Genomic DNA, 27,277 nt, shown 5'->3' with positions numbered 1-27,277 from the left:
TAAGAAGTGCGCAAAGACCTTTAGCCGAGGGAAAAATCTGAAAAATTTGAATACCAGTTGCATGCTTAGACATTTAACCAGCATGCACTTGCAAGCGTGGACACAACACCAAACCTCAAGTGCCACATGTGCAACTGATCACAACGAAAGTAGTCAGCAACGCTACATTGTTTCCCCCACTGTAAGCCCACCGGTTAGCACAGCAGCAAATGTTGAGGTGTCGTTGCAAGGCCACAGCAGTCAGGGAATCCCACTGTTATATCAACGAAAGACTGATTCTAGGCCATCAGAAAGAACAACAACTCCATCACCATCATCAACCCTCTCTCAGTCCGCCCTGTCCACCGCTACTTCCACCATATGCAGCTCTCAAGTCCAGCTCACCCTCCCAGACACTATGAGTAGGTCAAGAAAGTACTCAGTCTCTCATCCGCGTACGCTAGGTTTGAACGCCCACATTGCCAAACTAAACTCGTTTGAGATGATGCCCTTTCGGTTGGTGGAAAGCACAGCTTTCCGCGAACTCATGGCCTATGCAGTACCACGCTATAACTTACCCTGTCGCCACTTCTTCTCTCGCAAAGCCATCCCAGCCCTCCACCATCATGTGAAAGACCGCATTGTCCATGCACTCAAGCAGTCAGTGAGCGGAAAGGTGCACCTCACAACTGATGCATGGTCCAATCGGCATGGCCAGGGCCGTTACGTGTCCATCACTGCGCACTGGGTTAATGTGGTGGATGCAGGGTCCACAGGGGACAGCGGTGGTGGGACAGTGCTGCCTAGCCCACGGTATAGGAAACAGTTGGCTGTAGGCGTTCGACCCTCCTCCTCCTCCTCCTCCAGAAGCGAAAGCTCGTCCACAGAGCGCAGTCGTACGAGCACTCCATCTGCAGCTGCCACTGTTGCACACGATGTGTCCCCCTATCGAGCAGCTAGTGGAAAGCGTCAGCAGGCTGTGTTGCAGATGGTGTGTTTGGGCAACAGACACACCGCCGAGGTGCTGGCCGAGTACTTGAAGCGACAAACTGAGTCATGGCTGGGCAGTGTACATCTTGAGGCAGGCAAGGTAGTTAGTGATAACGGCCGTAATTTTGTGGCAGCCATAGCCCTTTCAAAACTCAGCCACATACCTTGCTTGGCTCACACCTTGAACCTGGTGGTGCAGTGCTTCCTCAAAAATTATCCGGAGTTAACAGCCCTGCTCCAGAAGGTGCGAAGACTGTGCGCGCACATCCGCCGGTCGCCTGTACACTCCGTTCGTATGCAGAAGCTGCAGCGATTGCTCCACCTTCCCAACCACCGCCTCATTATCGACATTGCAACAAGGTGGAACTCCACCCTGCACATGGTGGAGCGGCTGTGCGAGCAGAGGCAGGCCATAATGCATTTGTGGGAGGATACACGGCCAGGCACTTTGAGAGCAGACATGGAGTTGACAGGTGTGCAGTGGTCGAAGCTGAAAGACCTCTGTAAAGTCCTTCAGTGTTTTGAGGAATGCACACGGCTGGTAAGCGCAGACGACGCCATCCTAAGCATGAGCATCCCACTTATGCGTCTGCTCATGCAAACTTTGACGCACCTTAAGGAGCAGGCGTCTGCAGCCAATGTTGATGAGGAGGAAGAGGAGTAGGGAATCCTTGATGACATTCAGCCATTGTCTGCTCAGGGACCTCTCCTGGACGAGGTGGAGGAAGAAGAGGAGGAGGAGGATGATGAGGGGGATGATTACTTAGGGGAGGAGGATGCATCTCGTGGGGCAAGTGAAAATGTTGGCGTGGCAAGGTCTGGTACAGGGTTTGTGCGTGACTGGAGGGATGTGGATTTGCCAGAAAGTGCTCCTCCAACCAGCACTCGCAGTGCATCATTGACACCGGGAACATTGGCCCACATGTCAGATTATGCCTTGCAGATCCTAAAAAGGGACCCCCGCATTGCCAAAATGATGAACGATGACGACTACTGGTTGGCCAGCATCCTGGATCCACGCTATAAAGGCAAATTACAAAACATCATGCCACAGGAGAACCTTGACCTAATATTGGCTAATAAACAAGCAACTCTGGTAAATCGGTTGCTTGAGGCATTCCCAGCACACAGAGCGGTGATGGTTCTCACACGAGCCGTACGGGCCGGGGGCAGCTTGGCAGAGGTGTTCGTGGTGCACACAGCAGATGTGGCGTTGGAGACAGGGGTTTCATGACAATGTTGTGGACTGATTTTTCAAATACCGCTCACACAACTGGTAATACAGCATCGATGGAAAGTGACAGGAGACAGCAGTTGTCAACTATGGTTACAAACTACTTTTCCTCCCATATCGATGTTCTCCCACACAGGTCATTCCCCTTTGACTATTGGGCCGCTAAACTGGACACCTGGCCTGAATTGGCCCAATATGCCTTACAGGAGCTCGCTTGCCCAGCTGCAAGTGTGCTATCGGAAAGAGTCTTCAGTGCAGCTGGATCAATCCTGACAGAAAAAAGGACCCGTCTGTCAACCCAAAATGTGGATGATCTAACCTTCATTAAAATGAACCCTGCATGGGTTTCCAAGGATTTTGTCCCACCTTCCCCTGATGACACATAGGGTGACAGAAAAATGGCTTGCTTTGGTCCACCTCTTCCTGGGACTTCACCTATTTCGCCTTTTGCATCAGCTGAATGTTCAACATCAACATATGCCACTTTCTAAAACTCCCTAACTGTGCTGCCTCCCCCGCCATGGCGGGGGTCAGCACCTAGCGCACGACACCGTGCGAGTGCCGTTGCCCTGGACAGGTGGGTAGGCCGACTCTTGGGCGCGGGCACTGGCACAGGGTCCCTCATAGTGCAATCAAGTGTCTCTGACGGTGGTGGTGCACACCCGCCGTCAGACACACCGCTGTACTGTGAGGGGCCCAGTGCCAGTACCGACGCCCACGAGTGGGCCCCCCTTGCTTGGGCAGGGCCCCAGCATTTGCAATCTTTACCTCTCCCTGCTCCTCCGCTGTGTAATCTGGGCCGTCAAATCCATACTGTGCCTGACACCGTCTGAGCCTGCCTCCTGATGTATAGACATATATTTTGAATGTGTACGCTATCCATACATGTTATCTGGGGATACGGTACCCTTTCTAACCTTTGTGCAATCACGTGCAATCCATACTGGGCCTAACACCGTCTGAGCCTGCCTCCTGATGTATAGACATATATTTTGAATGTGTACGCTATCCATACATGTTATCTGGGGATACGGTACCCTTTCTAACCTTTGTGCAATCACGTGCAATCCATACTGGGCCTAACACCGTCTGAGCCTGCCTCCTGATGTATAGACATATATTTTGAATGTGTACGCTATCCATACATGTTATCTGGGGATACGGTACCCTTTCTAACCTTTGTGCAATCACGTGCAATCCATACTGGGCCTAACACCGTCTGAGCCTGCCTCCTGATGTATAGACATATATTTTGAATGTGTACGCTATCCATACATGTTATCTGGGGATACGGTACCCTTTCTAACCTTTGTGCAATCACGTGCAATCCATACTGGGCCTAACACCGTCTGAGCCTGCATCCTGATGTATAGACATATATTTTGAATGTGTACACTATGCTATCCATACATGTTATCCGGGGATATGGTACCCTTTCTAACCTTTGTGCAATCACGTGCAATCCATACTGGGCCTAACACCGTCTGAGCCTGCCTCCTGATGTATAGACATATATTTTGAATGTGTACACTATGCTATCCATACATGTTATCCGGGGATACGGTACCCTTTCTAACCTTTGTGCAATCACGTGCAATCCATACTGGGCCTAACACCGTCTGAGCCTGCCTCCTGATGTATAGACATATATTTTGAATGTGTATGCTATCCATACATGTTATCTGGGGATACGGTACCCTTTCTAACCTTTGTGCAATCACGTGCAATCCATACTGGGCCTAACACCGTCTGAGCCTGCCTCCTGATGTATAGACATATATTTTGAATGTGTACGCTATCCATACATGTTATCTGGGGATACGGTACCCTTTCTAACCTTTGTGCAATCACGTGCAATCCATACTGGGCCTAACACCGTCTGAGCCTGCCTCCTGATGTATAGACATATATTTTGAATGTGTACACTATGCTATCCATACATGTTATCCGGGGATACGGTACCCTTTCTAACCTTTGTGCAATCACGTGCAATCCATACTGGGCCTAACACCGTCTGAGCCTGCCTCCAGATGTATAGACATATATTTTGAATGTGTACACTATGCTATCCATACATGTTATCCGGGGATACGGTACCCTTTCTAACCTTTGTGCAATCACGTGCAATCCATACTGGGCCTAACACCGTCTGAGCCTGCCTCCTGATGTATAGACATATATTTTGAATGTGTATGCTATCCATACATGTTATCTGGGGATACGGTACCCTTTCTCACCTTTGTGCAATCACGTGTAATCCATACTGGGCGTGAGAACGGCTGGCGAGCTGTTAAGCAAGCTACAGCACCTGTGGTTTGCACACGTAAGTTTTTAATTTTTTCAGGAATGACGGTTAGGCCTAATTCCGGAACTGCGGTTGACCTGCACTTACTGGGAAATCATCGTTCGCGGGTAATAATTGTAATCACAGATCCCCATCACTAACGTTGTTCAGCGGGTTATCTGCACCTGTAAGCGACAAACGCTGGCCTTTTCAGTGTAGCGCACATGCAGCCACGGACATGTAAGGGCATGACACACCAGTTATTGGCCAATCTCATGTGCCAGAGCCTCACGTGTCCCTCTAGTAAGCCGGACTCGGACCGCGGGGCATGACGGAGTCTCGTTCGTTAACGGAATTAAGCTTGCAATGTGTGCATCTTTTCTGTAGCTGGCATGGTTGAGGTTTCCCAAGTGGAGTCGAATTAAACCGTAGGCTCCACTCCTGGTGGTGCCCTTCTGGACATTCCTTTAAGGTTCAGCTTTGCAACCGTACTGCCCACGTAAAACAAACACTTTGCCTTCATGAACGCTGTTTGGAGGGTCATGACTCGTGGGAATAACGCCGCCCAATCAGTTAACCTGCTAGAGAGATCCTTCGTTGCTCCCAAGCATGACATCACACTCCCTAGGAGGAAGGTAATGCCACTGTGGCGACCGTACTCCTGGGGGCGACACAAGTGCACTGATGCCCAGTCACTGCTCGATGAATCTGCTGGTACATTGACCCAGACCACTACATTCCCCTCGCACGCTACACGGCCTGAATCTGACCCTGATGAAACTCAGGTTACCCTTCCCATATACAGTTCCATCTTACACGGTAACAAAGAGGAAGCTGCAGATGAAAGTGCAGGTTCGGCCCACCCGCCATCAGGCACACCACCGTACTATCAGGGACCCTGTGCCAGTGCCGTCGCCAACGAGTGGGCCCCCCCTGCTTGCTCAGGATCACAGCACTTGCAAGGTTGAAATACTGTGCAGTGAGATGGAAGATGGGGACGACGAGGAGTCCAGACTAGTACAGGGATTCCCTAGCGAGGAGACTTATTTGATTGTTTTCAATGTTGGGACAGCAATTTTTGGGGAGCACTATACTCTGGAGAATGATAGATGGGGCCCACCATACACTGGAACATTCCAAAGGTGGACATCAGACACTGGAGCAGCATTTACAGGGCCCATTATACACTAGAGCATTAGAAATGGGGCCCATTATGTTTGGAGCATTATTTGGGCCCATAAGACAGTGGAGCTTCATCCATGGGGACCAACATATACTGTAGCATTATGTGGAGCTCATCATATACTGTTTTAAACATTATATGGGACCAATGATTCTGTATGGAGAAATAGATGGGCCTCGTCATGAGATGTAAAAAGTGAGGTATTTTTCATTGTACTATACCGCTATTTCTCTGCCGTATCGGAGCATGATGAGTTGTGGTATGTGTTAAAGGGGCGCTCTTTCGCCCAGGGCACATGAAAACCTGCAGCCAGCCCTCCCCCCCACAACTTTAGCCAAATAACCCCCATTTTTCAGTGCGTAACTTGTATTATGAAGTTAATTAAGGTTGACAAGCTTAAGTAAGAAGAATTGATGCTTTTGGCATTCAAATGGGCACTGTAGGTGTGTTTCCTGTCCTCCTCTCACTGCCGACTTTTATTCCCCATTGACTTACATTGGGTTTCGTGTTTCGGGACGACCCCGACTTTTCCCTATAATCGGACGATCTTGCTCGACCCGACTTTTGGAAAAGTCGGGTTTCACGAAACGAAACTCGACCCTAAAAAAACAAAAGTCGCTCAACTCTACCCGTGGGTTTTCCATAAAATGTTGCATCAAAGAAACATCCAAAAATGATGTATAAGACCCATGAATATCCACTGTAAACCAATCACAAGTTGAAGATGTTGGTGTTAAGAAATGTAAAAAAGTCTGCGGATTCAGCGGGTTTTTATGGCTGTGCCAAACGAAGAACAAATCGTTGTATACAATATGTTTACAAAAGGGATTATTATATGACTAAAGCACAGTTTTCTCTCACCATGCCCTGTAAAGGTTAACTAGAGAGGGTGAGAACTTGGCCACCATCGGACAGCCTAGAATTTGAAAGTAAATTTGAAAGTACTTTGCGGGCCTCCACCATTTTCATTTTCAGAGTGCTAGGCAGCGGCTTAGAAGAACCCACGGCTGTTGTTTTTTGGCACAAGGTTAGAGGGTATTTTAAAGCTCGGAAATTTGCATCACCTGGCCTTTCCTAAGGATGATAGTGAAGAAGCCATAACCCTAACAGGCCAATTAAGATCTGAATTCTTGGTCAAAGTTATCTGAGCACAAAAATCTCCAAGGGTGCACAAACTTTTGCATCGGCCCATTTTCCTTTTAGTAATTTTTAAAATGTAAAAAGTACAATATGTATATATTTTTTAAACTAAAATAGAAAGGAAATGTGTCATTTTTAACTTTAGGCCTTTTGGAGATCATTTCATCTTCAAGTGGATTAACTGTTCACAATAACAGTAATTTTGACCAGAGGTGCTCGAACTTTTACATACCACTGTAGCTCCCAACCGTCCCAGCTTAAGCTGAACTGTTCCAAATTGAGCGCTGAGTCCTGTCATCTCGACACTTCAGGGCTTTGGTCTCGGCTTCTAATACTCACCTGACGTCTTCATCGCTGCTCCTCCTCGGAGGCAGGCTGCTTATCTCTGTTCACAGTGCATACAGGGTAGCCATTAGGGCATTACTGCCCTTACTGCTGTATGAGGCCCAGTGACCAGGTGTGTTTCTACTCACCGAGCCCCAGGATGTAATAAAGAGCTGTGCGCCACGGTGCGCACCTCGGCGCGCACCTCGGCGCTGGGAGCTTTTCCAGAGCTCCACAGCTGTCTAACCTGAACAGCTGCGCAGCCCAAGCCCCCTTTGCCTTTTCTGGACATCTGGTCAGGTGACGGCAGAAGCAGAGGTGCGCTGGCAGGGGATTGTCAGTGAGGTAAGCACGAAAAACATTTTTTTTCTTTATAAAATAAATTAAATGAGGGGGACTGTAAATGATGAAGTAAGGATGGGGAGTGCAAATGAAGTGAAGGGGAGGGGACTGCAAATGAAGTGAAGGGGAGGGGACTGCAAATGAAGTGAAGGGGAGGGGACTGCAAATGATGATTATGAGGCGGCGGGGGACTGCAAATGAAGAAGTGAGGGGGAGGGGGCGGCAAATGATGTAGTGAGGGGGAGGGAACGGCAAATGATGAAGTAAGGAGGGGGAGTGCAAATGATGAAGTGGGGGAGGGGGACTACAAATGATGACTGGGGGAGGGGGACTGCAAATGATGAAGTGAGGGGGACTGCAAATGAAGTGAAGGGGAGGGGACTTCAAATGATGAAATGAGGGGGCGGGGGACTGCAAATGAAGAAGTGAGGGGGAGGGGCGGCAAATGATGAAGTGAAGGCGACTGCAAATGATGTAGTGAGGGGGAGGGGGACTGCAAATGATGAAGTGAGGGGGAGGGGCGGCAAATGATGAAGTGAAGGCGACTGCAAATGATGAAATGAGGGGGCGGGGGACTGCAAATGAAGAAGTGAGGGGGAGGGGCGGCAAATGATGAAGTGAAGGCGACTGCAAATGATGAAATGAGGGGGCGGGGGACTGCAAATGAAGAAGTGAGGGGGAGGGGCGGCAAATGATGAAGTGAAGGCGACTGCAAATGATGTAGTGAGGGGGAGGGGGACTGCAAATGATGAAGTGAGCGGGAGGGGGACTGCAGATGATGAAATAAGGAGGTGGGGGTATGCAAGTGATGAAGTGAGGGGGAGGAGACTGCAAATGATGAATGAGGGGCGGGGGACTGCAAATGATGAAATGAGGGGTGGGGGACTGCAAATGATGAAATGAGGGGGCAGGGACCGGGAAATGATGAAGTTCTCATTTTGCCACGGCGCTCATGATCTGTTCCAATTTCTGCTCTTCAAAAGTTGTGAGATATGGCTAACAGCAGTACTGAATACAATAAATGGAACCTTGATAAGGAGTTTTTCCCTTAGCAACACCTATAATGCACTATCCCTTCTCCGCCACCTGCCCCTACACTAAATAGTACAGCTAGCAGCAGTATTGAATACAATAAATGTAGTCCTGATAAGGGCTGTTGATTTTAAGTTGATTCGGCAAGGCCTGTAATGCACTATAAACCTTGACTAGGCCTGTAACGCTCTGCTTCTACAGTGACTCTCCTGACTCGGTTTCCGGGGTACAGTATTGTGAGCATCACGTCACTCTGTCTTATATAGACCCAATGACATGATGAGATTGGCAGGCAATCCCCGCATGTTTAGTGGCTGGAAAACGTGGGGGGCTGGGACACGAGCATGTGCACGAACACCAGGGTAATCCATCAAGTACAGAGCCGTGCCGAGCATGCTTATCACTAATTATGTCGCTATGACTACATTTTTATCTTCCAGGAGTAGCTTTTAAGCCTTCTCGTGCACTCGTATATGTGTGTACAGCCTTTTATCTGCCACACAATTTAATAATAATAATAATAATAATAATGATAATCATTTTAATCTTAATAAACATTCAGTGTTTCTGTTGTTCTTCTGCAGCCCACTACCTTTATACCTCTTTTTTATTATTATTAGTCATACGTTTTAGGCATAATGTGTTAGATTGCTTCAAACGTTCTCCAGGGTGGTCTAACACAGCTTAAGCTCCAATAGCTCCTTAATTTGACAGTAAAATTGTGAAATAACTGGTTAGATACAGACAATAAAAAACTCCCAACTATAAAAGGAAACATCGATATACAAATTATATATGTAATACCAGAATATTCCCTTAGGTGGCAGCAAATCACCACAATTCTTCCTTATTGGCTCTGCACTTCCTGCTAGTACTGACCAAATTTACGGTAAGTTGCTTATGATAAACGACGAATTTGATGTATCCTTCAACTTTTTTGTTTGGTACTTAATTGCATGCATTTGGGGTTAAAATCATTTTTGCAATTGCACCATTTTACTTTTACAGGCTCTTCATTTCCGGCACATTCAACTTTGAAGGGATTTTTGGTCCTGACTCGTAAACCATTTGAGAAGGGCTCAGACAGAGACAAACAAAAGAGTTATAAATTCAGCATTCAGTCTGTTAGAGCTCGCTGATGGATTCTCAGATAACATATTTCTAGAGCCAACAATAGACTGTAACACAAAGGTTAGGCTGGTTTCACATTTGCGTTTTTTTTCGCGGTAATTTAGCGCTAAATAGCGCATGCGTTTTTTTTCCCTATACTTTGCATGGGATGCGCTTATGTGCGCATACACATGCGTTTGTACGCGTTTTACCGCGCATGCGTTTTTTTGCGGTATGCGCTCGGGCGCACAAAATGCAACCTGTTGCATTTTTTGTGCGTCCGACTTGCCTCAAAAAAACGCATGCGCGTGCAATGCGTTTTTTTACAGCAAGACACCCAATATAAGTCTATGGGTGCGCATATGTGCGCATTGGCATGCTTATGTATGCGTTTTTTTGCACATGCGTTTTTTTTTGTTAACCATGGAATTTAGGGGTTTGGGTTAGAGTTAGGGTTAGTTAAGGGGGTTTAGGGTTAGGGTTAGGGTCAGGGTCAGGGTTAGGGTTGGGGTTAGGGTCAGGGTCAGGGTTAGTTAGGGTTTAGGGTTTGGGTTAGGGTTAAGTATGGTTTGGTTAAGGGTTAGGGTCAGGGTTAGGGTTAGGGTCAGGGTTAGGGTTAGGGTTGGGGTTAGGGTCAGGGTCAGGGTTAGTTAGGGTTTAGGGTTTGGGATAGGGTTAAGTATGGTTTGGTGAAGGGTTAGGGTCAGGGTTAGGGTTAGGGTTAGGGTTAGTTAGGGTTTAGGGTTTGGGTTAGGGTTAAGTATGGTTTGGTTAAGGGTTAGGGTCAGGGTTAGGGTTAGGGTTAGGGTCAGGGATAGGGTTAGGGTTAGGGTCAGGGTTAGGGTTAGGGTTAGTTAGGGTTTGGGTTAGGGTTAAGTATGGTTTGGTTAAGGGTTAGGGTCAGGGTTAGGGTTAGGGTTAGTTAGGGTTTAGGGTTTGGGTTAGGGTTAAGTATGGTTTAGTTAAGGGTTAGGGTCAGGGTTAGGGTTAGGGTCAGGGTTAGGGTTAGGGTTAGGGTCAGGGTTAGGGTTAGGGTTAGGGTCAGGGTTAGGGTTAGGGTTAGTTAGGGTTTAGGGTTTGGGTTAGGGTTAAGTATGGTTTGGTTAAGGGTTAGGGTCAGGGTTAGGGTTAGGGTTAGGGTCAGGGTTAGGGTTAGGCTTAGGGTTAGGGTCAGGGTTAGGGTTAGTAAAGTCATGGTCAGGGTTAGGGTTAGGGTTAGGGTTAGGGTCAGGGTTAGGGTTAGGGTTAGGGTCAGGGTTAGGGTTAGGGTTAGGGTTAGTTAGGGTTTAGGGTTTGGGTTAGGGTTAAGTATGGTTTGGTTAAGGGTTAGGGTCAGGGTTAGGGTTAGGGTTAGGGTCAGGGTTAGGGTTAGTAAAGTCATGGTTTGGGTTAGTGTGAGGGGCCACCTAATGTTGGAAAAAACCGCAAACGCGGTAAAAACGCACTAAAAACGCATACAAACGCATAAAAACGCTGCGTTTTTTTCATGCATGCTCATAAAAATGCTTGAAAAAAACGCAGCAGTTGTATGTTTTTGTATGCGTTTTTTCAATGCGTTTTTTTGCGGGAAAAACGCGCTGCAAAAAAAAGCAAGTGTGAAACTAGCCTTATATATTGCAAACGGTGCAAAATGTTTAATGGAACCCAATTATAAAAATGATTTTTAGCTCCAAATACATGCAAGTAAAAAAAAAGTTTCTAAAAGTTAAAACCCCTAAGGAACACCATTGTTAGATGAGGTAGGATGGAGCTTCTAAAATACATAGAACTTTTAGCTCAATTTGAGCCATATTCTTGCCACATTTTCAATAGTCAGAGTTTGCGCAGACGACCATAGTTTTGGTCCGATTGGGATCCTAGAAAACACCGGATTGCTCTTGGATCGATGTTATTCTGTGGGGCCGTACATATGATACGCTACTCCATCTGTCTCCACTACTCTATCTGATGTACGCCATACAGAACGGACAACAGCAGGAATACCATCTAACCGATACGAACAAGACCAATTTATTTGGCATCGGATCATCCAAGAGATGGACGAATGTGAAACGTTTACTTCACGAACTCTTGTCCGTGGAATGGCGAGCTAAAGGAGAGGGGAACTGTAAGAAGAAGGACCGTGCCGCGGGTACCTGTTCTGTGCCGGTTCCGGAACTGTCGGGGCTGTCTCCTCTGCTGTCCGGGGAAAGCTTAAGGGACCGGACCAATCCTTGCATGCGGAAGCAGGGGGTGTGGTTAAGGGATTACAGCCTCAGAGCGCACGGAAACAGGCAGACTTGGCAGGAACAGACAGCACGCAGCATGGACCAGTGAGTGCTCCGGCCCTCGAGCATCCGTAAGCACAGGCCCGCGCCCGAGCATCGCCTCTGGCAGAGACTGTGAGGAGAGACGTGCAGTGTGCACATTGGTCCCATGAAGCGAGGTGCAAATGCTCCGGGGCCGTGTGTACCGTGCGTGTGCCGCCTAAGAAAAAACGGGTGTAGGACCGCGATCTGCCCTCCGATTCCCCAGTGTATATCCGCCGGACCACGTTGGGCTCAGACCACATTAATATATGGACTAGGGGCTCAGCAGACAGTATCAGAGACCGACCACTAACACCAGAAGACGGATCCTCGTTATCTCCAGGACCCCATCGGACAAGTGCCACGCCAACCGCTGTTGGCATCATCACCTGCTCTGTGATTCATCCTGTCCTGAGAAACGTCTGACAGGATAAGTTGACCCAACAATAACTGTTAATAACCTTTCTACTGTTCTTTAACTCTGCATACTATTTACACTTTGAACTGTTTACCTCCCTTGTTAACCATTAAAGGGGATCTGTCACCCCAGCTGCGGCCATCGACATCAGGGGCTTATCTACAGCATTCTGTAATGCTGTAGATAAGCCCCTGACGTAACCTGAAAGATAGGAAAAAAGAGTTAGATTATACTCACCCTGGCGTTTGATCCGGTCCGATGGGTGTCGTCGTCCGGTCCGGCGCCTCCCATCTTCATACGATGATGTCCTCCTCCTTGCTTCTCCCTCGGCTTCTGCGCACGTGTACTTTATCTGCCCTGTTGAGGGCAGAGCAGAGTACTGCAATGAGCAGGCGCTGGACCTCTCTGACCTTTGTTAAATCGCATTGCATGCGGATGTTATACGGATACTAGATGCGAGGAAATTGCAGCATCACATTGCAAACAGGTTACATATGGATCACTATACGGAGAACACTCCTGCGATTCTCGGCAGAGAAAATCGTACAGATTTTTCATATGGCAAGTGTGACACCGGCCTAAAAATCAACTGCTTAGCTACCTACCTAAAATTTAGCCGCTAACACTGCCAGCATCAGGATCAGCCTCTCTGCACTGTTGCAGTGTCAAAATGGCGCTAAAACAAGATGTCCGCTATTTGAATGGAGAGGGACATGTGATTTTCAGTCAATGGCACAAGCCGCTGTAGGACATTGTGGGAGTTTCCTGCACCCTGATTGGCTAGCCGCAATGTGCACACATAAAGTTAGGGGAAAAAACTTACTGTTTACAAGAACGCCGTGCCTCTGAGCCCTGCAAAGCCCCTCCCCTCATCAAATGCGTGCCAAATGCTCATGATACACCACCATTATCATTGCAAAAGAACTGAAAATACTTTTGTGCCAACGCAAATATTTTCCCACACTTTTTTACCGAATGTTTCAGATTTTTCCCAATTTTATAAAATTTTGCTTGTGTTTCCGATCACAAATCCGAATGTGCCATATTCGTGCCGAATTTACGTTTGGTGATTGTTTTCCCCACAAATTTGCTCATCACTAGAAGTATGTTCATAGTATATGAATCCAACTAAAGAACTGTATTTAAATAATTTAAATAAAAAAACATTATATTAGACAATTCATAAATTGCAGCAGGACATTTGTAGTAAATTGCATCCATTGTTTGGAAAGATGGGGGCTGGGGTAGGGAACAGACTGAGGGGAAGCCCCCCCATGACTGCAATGGGCGGGAAGGTTTTTTCAAATATGTTATGGTCTACTCTTGGTGACCTGAATGGTTGAGATGGGGTATGGGAGGAGTTTTAGGTGGGGGCTGCTCGGGGTAGTTGGGAAAAAGTGCGGGAAAACCACCTTCTACCCCTGGGAGCAGGAACTGGAAGAACCCACCTCAGCACCGCAGATACCATGGAGACCATGGATGCGCTCATGCCAAGGCTCCAGGACGTTGCTCGGTCCAGGAGGGGAGGATAGCTCGAATCACAGCTGTCCTCTCTCCTCAGGGCGGCTGACGGACTTGAAACAAGCCAGCGGGGCAGGAGGACCAGGCCCCCGGAGAGATTGTCACCAGAAGAGGCGGCGAGCAGTAGGCGCAGGCTGCGGAGCCCCTCCAGGGATCCTGCAAATGGCGTGTGAGGTGGTGGAACTTTCTCCTGCAGCGCCTGTCCCAGCAGGAACCCGCTCAGCCGGCCTGCGGGAGCTGGAAGCCAAGGAGTGGGAGCCGCGCCGAAACTGCAGGCCAAGTGGGAAGGGAGGCAGTCTCGGGCTGCACTGGATGTATCGCGGGACTTGGCGGCGCCCGGCCGGCCCTCAGGCTCAGGAGCAGGTTGCGGTAGGCCTGCAGCACAGCAGCGGGGAAAGAAACAGAAGGAGGCAGCGGCGGTGCAGAACTCGGCGGCAGCGGGCACGACAGCGGCCTACACGGCAGGTGCTCCCGGTGAGGTTCGCGCCGGGGGGTCTGCCAGACGGGGCGCCAGACAGCGCACTACAGCGGGCAGGAGTGGGCAGTACGAGGACGTTCTGCCTGTCCCCAGCAATTCTCACACTGCAGGGAGAGTGGCGGGCAGCAGCGCGCGGCTGTCTCGCAGTCGGTTGGATGACGTCGCGGACCGGACAGGCCGGTCTGGGTCTGGGGATCGACACAGGTCCCGCTCAGGTTGGAGGTCTATGGAGCGCCAAGGGTCACGTGCTCAGGTCCCCCCTGGTGACGAGGAGGCCAGGGGCGTGGGCCGGGAGCAGCAGAGAGTGTCGGACGAAACTGACTGGCAGTGAACATCAGGATATTGGAGGACGTCAGGACTCCGGACATACAGCTGACGGGGACACCCGCGCAGCTATGTGAGTATGATTCCATGTCGTGTTTGTCGCCCGCAGAGGCTGTATTACAGGAGAGTGGGGGTAGTTAAGGGGATGTTATGGAAAGAAGGGGGTGCAGTGGGCCTAGTGGGGTGGAGGTGCCCGGGCTGCGGGATATTTTGAATAATATGTCACAAATTTTGAGGAGACTTGAGGGGGGAGTAGTGCGGGAGGCAGCCCCATCTCTGGTGGGGGCATGGTTAGTGGGACAGGGGTCCGGCACCCAGACAGAGGGGGATGTGTTGCGGCCCATCGAGTGTGATGGAAGGGCATCTTCGGGGGTATCGGTTTCGGTTCAGACGGAGACGGAAAAAGGTGACAAGATAAAGCTGGACGACAGGGCTAAGGGAGAGGTTTATGTGTGCTTCGAGGGGCCTTTGGGTGCCCATTTAAAAAAAGAGGTAAAGGAAAAGGTTTGGCGGGACGAGTACATCAAGATATTCTCCCTCCTTCCTTTGGAGAAATTTAACTTGGATAAGGGAAAAAAGGAAGATAGTAAGAAAGAGGAGGAAGAGAAAAAGAGGTGGCGGCTGATTCCACAGACATTTGTAAACTGGATGCAAGCAATCGCTATTTTGGCGAGTGTCATAGGTGAAAAGTTTCCTGATAATTGTTCTGGTCCATTTTTCTATCTGGACGCTATTGGGGAGGCACATCGTATATATATGGGGGTCAAGCGTGGCTACGGTACGATGAGCAGTTTAGGCAGAGGAAGGCTGTGCAGCCCGAGATAAAATGGGATCAGAAGGACATTGGGCTGTGGCTGAAGGTAATGGCTCCAGTTAGGTATGGGCATTCCTTTCACGGGAGCAGGGGTAATGGCAATCAGCAGGCAGGACACGGAAGCAGTAGTCAGGCAATGCAGGGAGGAAAATAAAAATCTGGAACGTGCTGGCAGTTTAATGACGGCCAGTGTAAATACGGGAACAGCTGTAAGTTCAAGCATGAGTGCTCCCACTGCAGAGGGAGCTCCCACGGGGCTTCAAAATGTTTCAAAAAGGGGAAAGGTAAGCCATACGTGGGTACCGGTCAAGGGGGAGAGCCCAGTGAGAATTCAAGAGATGGCCCCCTTTCTCAATAGGTACCCGGCTCGGGCGGAGGCTACTGTTATTTGGAATGGTTTTGTTGAGGGCTTCAGGATCCCCCCCCCCCAGGCATGCGGTTCCTTTTTTGGTTAAAAATTTGAGGTCTACGATGATGCATTAGGAGGTAGTGGATGCTAAGTTGAAAAAGGAAGAGGAATTGGGTAGGATGGCTGGTCCGTTCCTGAGTGCACCAGTAGTAGGTTTGATTGTTTCCCCTTTGGGGGTAGTGCCGAAAAAGGAGCCGAACAAGTTTCGTTTGATTCAGCATTTATCGTACCCAAAAGGGCTGTCAGTTAATGATGGTATTGCCCAGGAGTTGTGTTCGGTGCACAACTGTGGGTGCATAGTTATGGTTCAGGGGCTCTGTTAGCAAAAACCGACATTGAATCGGCTTTTCGTTTATTACCGGTCCATTCAGAAAGTAACGCCCTAGACCACCCTGTGTATACAATAATGGGGACACAAAAAATAAAAACACACATACACCACAATACCGAAAAAAACTAATATAAAGTGCTGAAGTGCTGTAAACTTATCTCGTAGTAAACACGCTCTCCGAAAAATGTCATCTTATCTCGGAGTAATACCAGAAAAATGAGAGCTAAGGCAGCTTGTGGTTCAAAATGCCTCAAATAAAGTCTACAGCAAAAAATATGGCAATAAAGCACTCAATGAAACCTCAGGACAAGCCTGTATAATCAAGCACACTGTGAGAGACAGAAATATACAAAGTATGTAAATAACCCACATAAAAAATCAGGGTATGTCCCAGTCATAAATTTAGGGACAGGGGTACCAATGACCCTACGTAGCAAGAGGTTACGTCCACATCAGCATATAATCTTTCCCAGTGGACTATATATGCACGGTCTCCACATAAACATAGCAAATGCTTGAAAAGACAGTCTCATACGGTAACTCCATTAACCTCCATAGTGCTACAAGATATAATATCACAGTCTGCCACATACAGTGTGCAAAAAGTAAATATACTTATCAGCCATTGATGATAGCGCAACCCAACGCGTTTCCCCCTCTGGATAGCTGAGGGTTCATCAGAGGTCAGAACAAAGGGGTCTCATTACCCCTGGCCGAGAGAAAAATGCAGTGTGCGGCTAACTACAGGTGTGTCCGGCGCCATTATTTAAAGATTCAGCGCCGATATGACACGCCCACTTCCGGTCTCATTGTCTCAAAAGATGGATACCAAATGGAATGCAATCTGCGCTCGAGAGAGCGGAGGTGTGTCATCAAGAGGAGGGGCATATCGCACTGGGCGACGTCAGTCAAAAGAGAGATACCAGCGGGATCACCAAAAAAGCGCCAATCAACTATGGCGCATATAGATGATACGTGCCCTAGTGGTAAACCCTTAGCAACCAAAGTCTCTAGGTGGCTAAAAAGGGCTATAAAAACCATTCAATATGGCGCTAAATAGATCCATACTGGATCCTATATACAGCACATACATATAAACCGCTTATACAAAAATAATAATGTAAATAATGTTTAAAACTCAATCCTTCAATAGGGCGCTACATTAACCCATGCTATGTCCCAAATATTATATAGGCATAAAAAGCGCTGCAAATGTGGCGCCCCTGAGGCTCAGTCGCCACAGAGGTACTGCACCTTCTCCTAAGGTGTAGTGCCCCACCATCCAGGTAAGGTGGGAACTCCTTTCCACGCTCCAACACTCACACCCCACACAACAGGGTAGTTCTGCACAACCACATTGCGGCTCAGTGCTTAGAGAGTAGCAGAGCACCTCTGGTGGTTCCCTGCATGGAACACTGGATGTGCAGGGAGGTGGGTGGAGTTGAGATATATAAAAGAGTGGGAAAGTGTAGGATTACAGGTCTGTCTGTAGGACAGTCAGTCAGGCGAGTCTGAGGACGGGTCTGAGAAGAAGGAGTGCTGCAGCTGCCTCAGTGATCTGAGCCAGCTGGCACGTGAAAGGAACAGAAGGAGAAAGACGTAGAACTGCAACCTAAGCTTCCATAAGAGAGAGAAGGATCAGTGCGGAACGAAGGAGTAGGAGAACAGAGAGGAGACGTGTGTTATGAACTCATTTTCTGCTTCACCAGTTGAGAGTTCCCCTTCCGTTCTCCCTCTGGTGGTGACAGGAGGTAGTGAGGTTGGTTTAAGTGGTAGTGATCTGCCACCTGATGAGGAAGATAACAATTGGATCTCTGGAGTATCAGACTGGATATAAGACAACCGACGCCCTATCCTAGTGCTGGTGATTCAGTCTGCTTCTCAGGTCCTGGACTTCAGCTCTCTTCCAGTCTTCTCAAGTTAAGTTTGTTTTTTGCTTATGTTCACACTTGCGCTTGTTGGTCAATTCAGTTTCTTGTGTAATCAGCCTGCCCCTGCTGGGGCTATGCTGAATTTCCACTCCTATTTATCAGTATTTGCCAATCTGCTTTTTGTCCCTTATTAGATTGGCCTCTTTTTGCTCTGTCTCAGAATATTTCAGAGTGCTGATATAGGTTTTGAAGTCTAGTGACTTCAGGGTTAATTTTGCTATCAGAAGTGTTGGACAATATTTTTGTAGGTTTTTTTTGGCAGATTGCAGACAGTGTCTTTCCTTTCCTGTCCTTTTTAGTTAGCCGGGCCCCATCGTTTGCTCAGCCTATTTTCCTGCCTTTGTTTGTATTTTCATCTTGCTTCACCATCAATACATGTGGGGGGCTGTCTTTCCTTTGGGGTCTGCTCTGGGGCAGTTAGTTTTCCTCTTTTTCTGCTTTAGGCTTATGTAGCTCTCCGGTTGTGACGAGGCGTCTAGGACCATCGTCGGAACGCTCCACGACTGCTGCTAGTTGTGCGGTTAAGATCAGGGATCTGCAATCTGCATAGTTACCAACTTCTCTGGTTTTCTGAGACTTAGCTTGTTGTCTTTTTTTTCCCCTCCTCGGTGACCCATTCATAACAGACATGGGTTGGAAGAGGAACCCTGCCTATAGGTTCTCAGCGCAAGGCCGGGGCTCGGTCCCCGAGGTTGTATGGACACTTATGGTTCTGCAGCAGACACCGGTGGAGTAGTTGGCTGTAAATGCACTACTCCCAACTAAGACTAGGGGCACAACAGCAACTGATTAGAGAGCCAGGACTCCAGAGAAGGGAGTCCCCGAGAAAGGTTACAGCTGTCTGCCATACGAGTAGAATTCTTAGGAACATCTGACAGGAGGAACTCCAGAGTACCACGGTACTGGAGATCTTCACACCTTAAGGCACAATAGAGGAGTCGTTCAGGAAAGGTACATGTTGGCAGAGTGTTGGAGAGGAGCTTTCTATCTAGCCTGGAGGTTGGCTGAGTCTCTGACCCGGAGGACGCGGCCCGGAGGCAGGCACCCTTGTGTACCGCAGACTGTGAGTAAAGCTTTGGAACTGCAAGCTCCGGTGTCCTCCATTCATTCTTGCGCCAACCCACTCAGCACCGATACATCAGGGTACCATTCTTTACACTGCCTGGGCCTTTTCACAACCCGTAACAACTACACTGCCCTGGGACATCAGCCCTGCCTGTGGAGGGCTATACCATCACTGCTGCACCACACCATCTGTCCCAGAGGATCTGTCTGCAGCGTCGGCTTAATACCTCCCTTGCCGAGCACCATAGGTGGCGTCACGAACTATTAACTACACATACATTCCGCCATTGACTTGGGCGCTGTGACACATTCCCCTGACACCGGCCCGGTACCGGGTACCCCGCAGCCCTGGGGGGGCGACCCACAAACCTACTTAATATCTAAACTCAAAGGTACTCTATATATAATAGCCCCAGAAATTTAAATGAACATGGAGCGAGTAATTGTGTCCAAAAGATACACAAAAATCATAAATAATCCAAATTCCACAATCGGAGAAAAGCTCAAAAAGAGCTAAAGAGATAAGTTGGGACTGTACGGGACCACACTGATTATAGATAGCTATTAAAGTTCAATTGTTCATTCAAACCTTTAGGGCTCTGTGATTCAAGCCAGAAGATCCCGCGTGTTTCTCGCTGTAGGATCCTTCTATCCCGATCTCCCTGTCTTACTGTGGGCAGAACTCTCTCAATAACACAAAATGAGATTTGTTTGACATCTCCCCCATGCACCAAGTTGACATGCTGTGAAAGAGGAGTGTCCCTACAGTGTCTGATGTCTCCCAAATGTTCACCTATACGGACTCTCAACTCACATTTCGTTTTACCTACATAGTCAAGGGGGCAAGAGCAGGTACATAGATATACAACTCCTGTCATTTTACAATTAGTAAATGTTTTCATATTGTACGACCTTTTAGTATTTGCACTACAAAATGTTTGTGAAGGACGAACATATTTACGAAAGCTGCAATGTCCACATCTAAATGTGCCTACAGTTCTATTTTGCAGCCATGTACCCTCTTTTTTACATGGTTCTAAGTGGCTCTTCACCACCTGATCTTTAATTGACCTCCCTTTCCTATATGTGATTGAAGGTTTATGGGTAATAAAACCACATATGTCTTGGTCCGTCCTCAAGATCCCCCAATGCCGTGTAAGTATATCACAAAGTTTTTTTAGACTGTCATCAAAGGTACCTATCAGTCTGGTATAATTATTAGGGTCCTCCTTTTCTCTGGGGACTAGAAGTGATGTTCTGTGGACCTTTCTAGCATGTCTATACGTGGATTCAATAGCTCTAGTGGAATAACCTCTTCCTGAATCTACCCCACAGATCTTTAGATTGTTTTTCAAACAGTTCCTGCGGATCCTTAGAAACTGCCCCCTAGGAATCCCGCATTTCATAGGAGGAGGGTGGTGACTCTCCCATCTCAATAGACTATTGGTTGAGGTCGGTTTCCGATAGAGACATGTTTTCAACAGGCCATCACCTGAGACGGAGATAGTCAAATCCAAGAAATTGATCCGGTCCCCTCCCACCTCATAGGTGAAGAAGAGACCCAAATCATTCTTATTTAGGATGTTAGCAAATTCCCCAAAGGATTCCCCACTCCCTGCCCAAAGGACGAGGATGTCATCGATATAACGTCCCCAGAATAATATTCATGGTGACCAGATGACATCCTCGTCCCTGAACACAACAGTTTCTTCCCACCAGCCCAGGAGCAAATTAGCATAAGTGGGGGCACAGGGGCTCCCCAATGCTGTGCCCCTGAGCTGGTGGTAATATTTGCCATTAAAAAGGAAGTAGTTATGGCATAATACAAATTTGAGGAGATAATAATAATAATAAATTTTATTTCTATAGCGCCGACATATTCCGCAGCACTTTACATTTCAGAGGGGATTTGTACAGACAATAGACATTACAGCATAACAATAATCACATAGATTATAACAAATACCAAGAGGAATGAGGGCCCTGCTCGCAAGCTTACAGCCTATGAGGAAAGAGGTAGACACGAAAGGTGGGTGGTAACAGTTGCCCTGATTGTATGGACCAGCCATAATGTTAAGTGTGTAACAGTACAGACACAGAGGGCTAATGGATGCATAAAGTATGTGGGAACATGATGCGGGGAACCTGGTTATGGTAAAACTTTTGGCTGTGCCACACAGGGATAGATTAGGTTAATGTGTTGAGGCGATAGGCCAGTCTGAATAAATGCGTTTTCAGGGCACACTTAAAATTTTGGGGATTGGGGACTAATTATATTGACCTGGGAAGTGCATTCCAAAGAATTGGCACAGCACGTGCAAAGTCTTGGAGACGGGAGTGGGAGGTTCTGATTATTGAGGATGCTAACCTCAGGTCATCAGTAGAGTGGAGGGCGCGGGTAGGGTGGTATACTGAAACAAGGGAGGAGATGTAGGGTGGTGCTGAGCCATGAAGGGCTTTGTGGGTGAGGGTAATAAGTTTATACTGAATTCTGGAGTGGATGGGTAGCCAGTGTAATGACAGGCACAAGGTAGAGGCATCGGTGTAACGATTGGTGAGGAATATGATCCTGGCTGCAGCATTCAAGACAGATTGGAGAGGGAAGAGTTTGGTAAGAGGGAAACCGATTAGAAGAGAGTTACAATAGTCGAGACGAGAATGAATAAGAGAAACAGTAAGAGTTTTTGCAGACTCAAAAGTAAGAAAAGGTCGAATTCTAGAGATGTTTTTGTGGTGCAGATGACAAGAGCGAGCCAGTGATCGAATGTGGGGGGCGAAGGAAAGCTCGGAGTCAAGTATGACCCCAAGACAGCGGGCATGTTGCTGGGGAGTAATAGTGGAACCACACACAGAAATGGCAAGGTCGGGTATAGGTACATTAGTAAAGGGAGGAAATACAAGGAGTTCAGTCTTTGACAGGTTCAGTTTCAGATATAGTGAGGACATGATGTTAGACATAGCGTTTAGATAATCGCCAGTGTTTTCTAGAAAGGCTGGCATGATGACAGGAGAAGAAGCGTATAATTGGGTGTCATCAGCATAGAGATGGTACTGGAGACCAAATCTACTGATTGTTTGACCAATAGGGGCAGTGTACAAGGAGAAGAGGAGGGAGCCTAGAACCGATCCTTGAGGAACCCCAACAGTAAGGGGAAGGTGAGAGGAGGAGGAGCCAGCAAAAGATACATAAAGGAGCGGTCAGAGAGATAGGAGGAGAACCAGGAGAGAACAGTGTCCTTAAGGCCAATGGAACGGAGCATAGTGAGGAGGAGCTGATGATCCACAGTGTTGAATGCTGCAGAGAGATCCAAGAGAGGATGGAGAAATGACCATTTGATTTAGCTGTTAGTAGATCATTAGAGACTTTAGTGAGGGCAGTTTCAGTAGAGTGTAGAGAGCGGAAACCAGATTGGAGCAGGTCGAGAAGAGAGTTATCAGAGAGATAGCGGATCAGACGGGAGTGGACCAGGCGTTCCAGGAGTTTAGAGATGAAGGGAAGATTAGAAACAGGTCTATAGTTAGCGGCACAGTTTTGGTCGAGGGATGGTTTTTTTAAGTAGTGGATGTATGATGGCATGCTTAAATGAGGAGGGAAAAATACCAGAATAGAGAGAGAGGTTAAATATTTTAGTTAGGTGAGGGGTGACAGCAGGGGAAAGGGACTGGAGGAGATGTGACGGAAATGGGTCACTGGTGCAAGTGGTTGGGCGAGAAGATGCAAGGAGCCTGCTTACTTCTTCTTCTGTGACTGGTTCAAAATCAGAGAGTGAGCTAGATGCAGTGGGGGAGGGAGGACAGTGCATGGTATGAGGTGATTGGGAGATAATTTCCTGTCGAATCTGGTCAATTTTTTCTTTGAAGTAATTGGCCAGATCGTCAGCTCGGAGCTCCGTGGTTGGGGCCTGTACTCTTGGGTTGAGCAGAGAATGAAAAGTGTCAAAGAGACGTCTCGGGTTATTGGACAGTGAGGTGATGAGGGTGTTGAAATAGGTTTGTTTGGAGAGGTGAAGGGCAGTGTTGTATGTTCGAAGCATAAACTTATAATGGATGAAATCTTCGTGTAGATTGGATTTTCTCCACAGACGTTCGGCGCACCTGGAGCACTGCTGCAGGAAACGTGTTTGCAGGGTGTGCCAGGGTTGTCGCCATCTGTGTTATGGTGTTCTATTTATAGGGGGTGCAAATTCATCCAGGGCACTTTGAAGTGTTTCATTGTAATGCTTTAATGCAGAATCAGGACATGAGAGGGAGGAGATAGGGGCCAATGAAGACTGCAAGTTCTTCATAAGTTTCTAGGTGTTAATGGCCTGTATGTTTCTATAAATATGGACAGTGGGGGTGACCTGAGCAGCCTGGCAGTTCTTGATAGAGAATGAAAGAAGATTGTGGTCAGAGAGCGGGAGAGGGGAGTTTGCAAAATCATCCACTGTACAAAGCCGAGAGAAGACCAAGTCGAGGGATTTCCGTCTTCATGCGTTGGAGAATTAGTAAGCTGAGAAAGGCCAAACGAGGAGGTTAGAGATAAAAGGTGAGTAGCAGATGGGGAGAGTGGAAGAGCAATGGGGATGTTGAAATCTCCCATGATGAGGGTAGGGATGTCACAGGAGAGAAAATGTGGAAGCCAAGTGGCAAAATGATCCAGGAACTGATGGGAGGGGCCGGGAGGACGATATACCACCACCACTCGCATGGAGAAGGGGGTGTATAGTCTGACGGCATGGACCTCAAAAGAAGGGAAGACTAGTGAGGGTAGTTGAGGGATAACCTGAAAGGTGGTGATAGAAGCAGACCAACACCTCCACCTGCTCTATTGTCTGATCTTGGGGTATGAGAGAAATGTAGTCCCCCATATGAAAGAGCAGCAGCAGCGGTATTGTCTGACTGCTGGATCCAGGTTTCAGTAAGAGCCAGGAGGTTAAGAGAATTAGAAAGGAAAAAGTCATGAGTGAAAGAGAGTTTGTTACACACTGAGCGAGAATTCCAAAGTGCACAATTAAGAGAGACAGATGGCATGCAGGGAATATTAATAAGATTAGAGGGGTTTCTGAGTGTAGCAGTTGGGGGGTTTGACTTTCTATAACATGGGGGACCAGGGTTGGGAGCAATGTCTCCTGCGACTAGGAGAAGGAGGAATAGAAAGAGTGAGCAGATGGTTAAGTGATTTGTGAGAGCGTCTCTTATGTTGAATGGTGGGACTGACTGGTTCTGTGCAATTTAACAATGTGAAAAGAGCATGAGTGCTATACATAGGAGAGGAAAGGAGCGAGGGGCCGATATGGATGGAGTGTATAGAGTTAATGCCAGGGCGGTGGATGTGTGTGAATGCAGCTGCCAGGATATAAAATGACACAAATGCATATGGTATATATTTGTTGTATTCCAAATGTACAGGGAGTAGATGTACAGTATATAAATGAGATCCACCAGAAAATCATTATGTGCACCAAAATGTACTCCCCTCACCCTGAGGTAGTGTTTGGTCGCTTTCAGGCCCTCAGTGTGTCTAATGCTACTATATAAAGCCTCTACATCAATAGAGGCCAATATAGTCCCTGAGTCCACTGTTATTCCTTCAAGTTTATTAAGAAGGTCCATAGTATCCCTCAAGTAGGAGGGGAGAGACAGCACAAAAGGTCTCAACAGTTTGTCCAAATAAACACTCGAATTTTGACAAAGGGCATCGATCCCTGACACAATTGGACTGCCTTTTAAAGGCTCTAGGCCCTTGTGTATCTTTGGCAGTGAGTAGAATGTGGCCACCACCGGCTTTTTGGGTAATAAAAAAGTCATATTCATTTTTAGAAATCAATTTAGATTCCAAAGCATCCTTTAATAGTCTAGACAATTTAAGGCCAAAATCTCTTGAGGGGTCCCCCTTAAGTACCTCATAGGTCGATCTGTCAGATAATAAAGTCAAGCACATCTGTATGTATTTGTCACTGTTCATAATGACTGTATTACCCCCTTTATCCGAGGGTTTTATTATGATTTGGTCATTATTCCTTAATCCCTCTAATGCTTTTCTCTCACGAAAGGGAAGATTAGGTATGACCCCTTCTACTTTCGGATTGATCTTACAGATCTCTTCAGATACCAACTGTAAAAAAAATATCAGTACTACTTACTTCCCCTATTGGTGGCATTTTTTTGCTTTTAGGTTTCAAATCAGAAAAGGGTCCTTCCCCTATAATTCTCTGTCCCTCTTTGGCCATATCAGCCAAAAGCATGACATCAGGCAATTCATTTTCAGAGATTCCAAGTGCTTGACACTTATTTTTATCATTTAACGCAAAAAAAATTTTCCACTTAAGTTTGCATGTGAATAGGTTGATATCTTTAATCCACTCAAAAGAATCAAAACTAGTGGTAGGGACAAAAGAGAGACCCCTCTTGAGGACCCTTATTTCCACATCAGACAGAGTGTAAGAGGATAAATTAATGATCAGATTGTCTTCTCTCTCTTGAAAAGAAGAATGATCTATTTTGAATGTGTTTGGTGAGTACGCTCCCGTAGCTTGTACGGTACTAGGCCCCTTGTTTCTAAAAAAAGATGCAGAGGAGCAAGCAGAGGAAGAGGGCATGTTTGTATCCGTGGGGAATTTGGATCTTGTTTTTCGGAGTTCCTCGTATAAAAGCGATCTGTCTCCTGCCATCTTCTAAAACCACCCCTCTTACCACGTCCCCTACTTTTATAGTAGGGTCTATAGGTGTTAAATTTAGAACCACCTTCTGCGTCTGAGGATTCAATGTCTGAGGATGAAATATCCGTTGGAATACCCCTATTAGTTAAGCCCGGGTATGCTCTTTTTTCCTTAAATTCTGCCGTATCTCTTACAAATTGTTTATGTTTCCTATCCTTAATATATACAGTAGCTGATACTTCTCAACCAAATTTTTTAAGTTTTCTTCCTTACCAGACAATTAGGCAGCTGTCTTAAATTTAAGGATATTTTCAGTGAGTTCTTTTACTCTTATAGACGTTTTTTCCAAGGTTTTTTTCTCCTCTAATAATATTTGCATCAGACGCAGTGATAATGCAGTCACCTCGTCCTCCCACCTACCAAGTAAAGATGGATTTCTGCATCTAGGGGCTGGCGTCAAATTTATCCTCAAGTAGTGTGGGACAATTTTTTGCTTTATGTAATTTTCTAGTGATTGCACCTCCCACCGTGACTTAATATTCTCCTTGAAAGCCTCAAGGAGTTCAGCAAATAATGCCTTGAGAGAGGAACCCGCAGTAGACAAAGAATTAGAATCTACTTCAGAAAAGACCTCTTTTGCATCATCAAGCCATTTTTTAGTATCAATGGGTCCCAACAAGAAACCAGCCATACTCATCAAAGTAGAAAACCTCAAAAAAAACTACTAAGGGGTTCCAAAATCAAATATTAAACCAGCGAGCACAGCAAGGAAAAACCCCTACAATATAACTTTTAATTCAATATTTAAAAGAAACACACACATGTAGAATCACACACAATACCAGGGGGTCCAAAAGAAAAATCAATATGTATTTCAAATATGGCTGAATATAAATCGCAGAAGGAGCAAAAAAACTATAGTGCCCTAGACAGCCCTAATGAGGCCCTTCCTGACCGCAGAGGTTGGCACCCTAGTTGTTGACGACATGGCACCCCCGCTCAACGTCGGCGTCCCTAGTAACGCCCTAGACCACCCTGCGTATACAAAAAGGGGGACACAAAAAACAAAAACACACACATACACCACAATACCGAAAAAAACTAATATAAAGTGCTGTAAACTTATCTCGTAGTAAACACGCTCGCAGAAAAATATCATCTTATCTCGGAGTAATACCAGAAAAATGAGAGCTAAGGCAGCTTATTGACACTTATCTCGTAGTCAAAACAATATTTAATGCTGTTAACGGGCAGACATGTGATTCAATATGCCTCAAAAAAACGTCTACAGCAAAAAATGTGGCAATAAAGCACTCAATGAAACCTCAGGACAAGCCTGTATAGTATAAACAAGCACACTGTGAGAAACAGAAATATACAAAGTATGTAAATAACCCACATAAAATATCAGGGTATGTCTGTCAGGAACACCGCACTGC

At 47.0% G+C, this 27,277-nt stretch overlaps 1 protein-coding gene across 2 annotated transcripts in view; it reads left to right on the top strand.

The window, feature by feature from the left end:
- Positions 1-27,277, top strand: part of LOC141085602 (galactoside alpha-(1,2)-fucosyltransferase 2-like) — a 428,258-nt gene that overhangs the window by 60,504 nt on the left and 340,477 nt on the right. The gene's annotated exons all lie outside the window — the stretch shown is intronic.

This window comes from Dendrobates tinctorius, unplaced genomic scaffold (assembly GCF_039654945.1).
Source record: "Dendrobates tinctorius isolate UK_male_01 unplaced genomic scaffold, ASM3965494v1 ptg000028l, whole genome shotgun sequence".
Lineage (NCBI taxonomy): Eukaryota > Metazoa > Chordata > Amphibia > Anura > Dendrobatidae > Dendrobates > Dendrobates tinctorius.
Note: the sequence above shows the minus strand (reverse complement) of the source record. Positions and strands in the feature narration are given on the sequence as shown.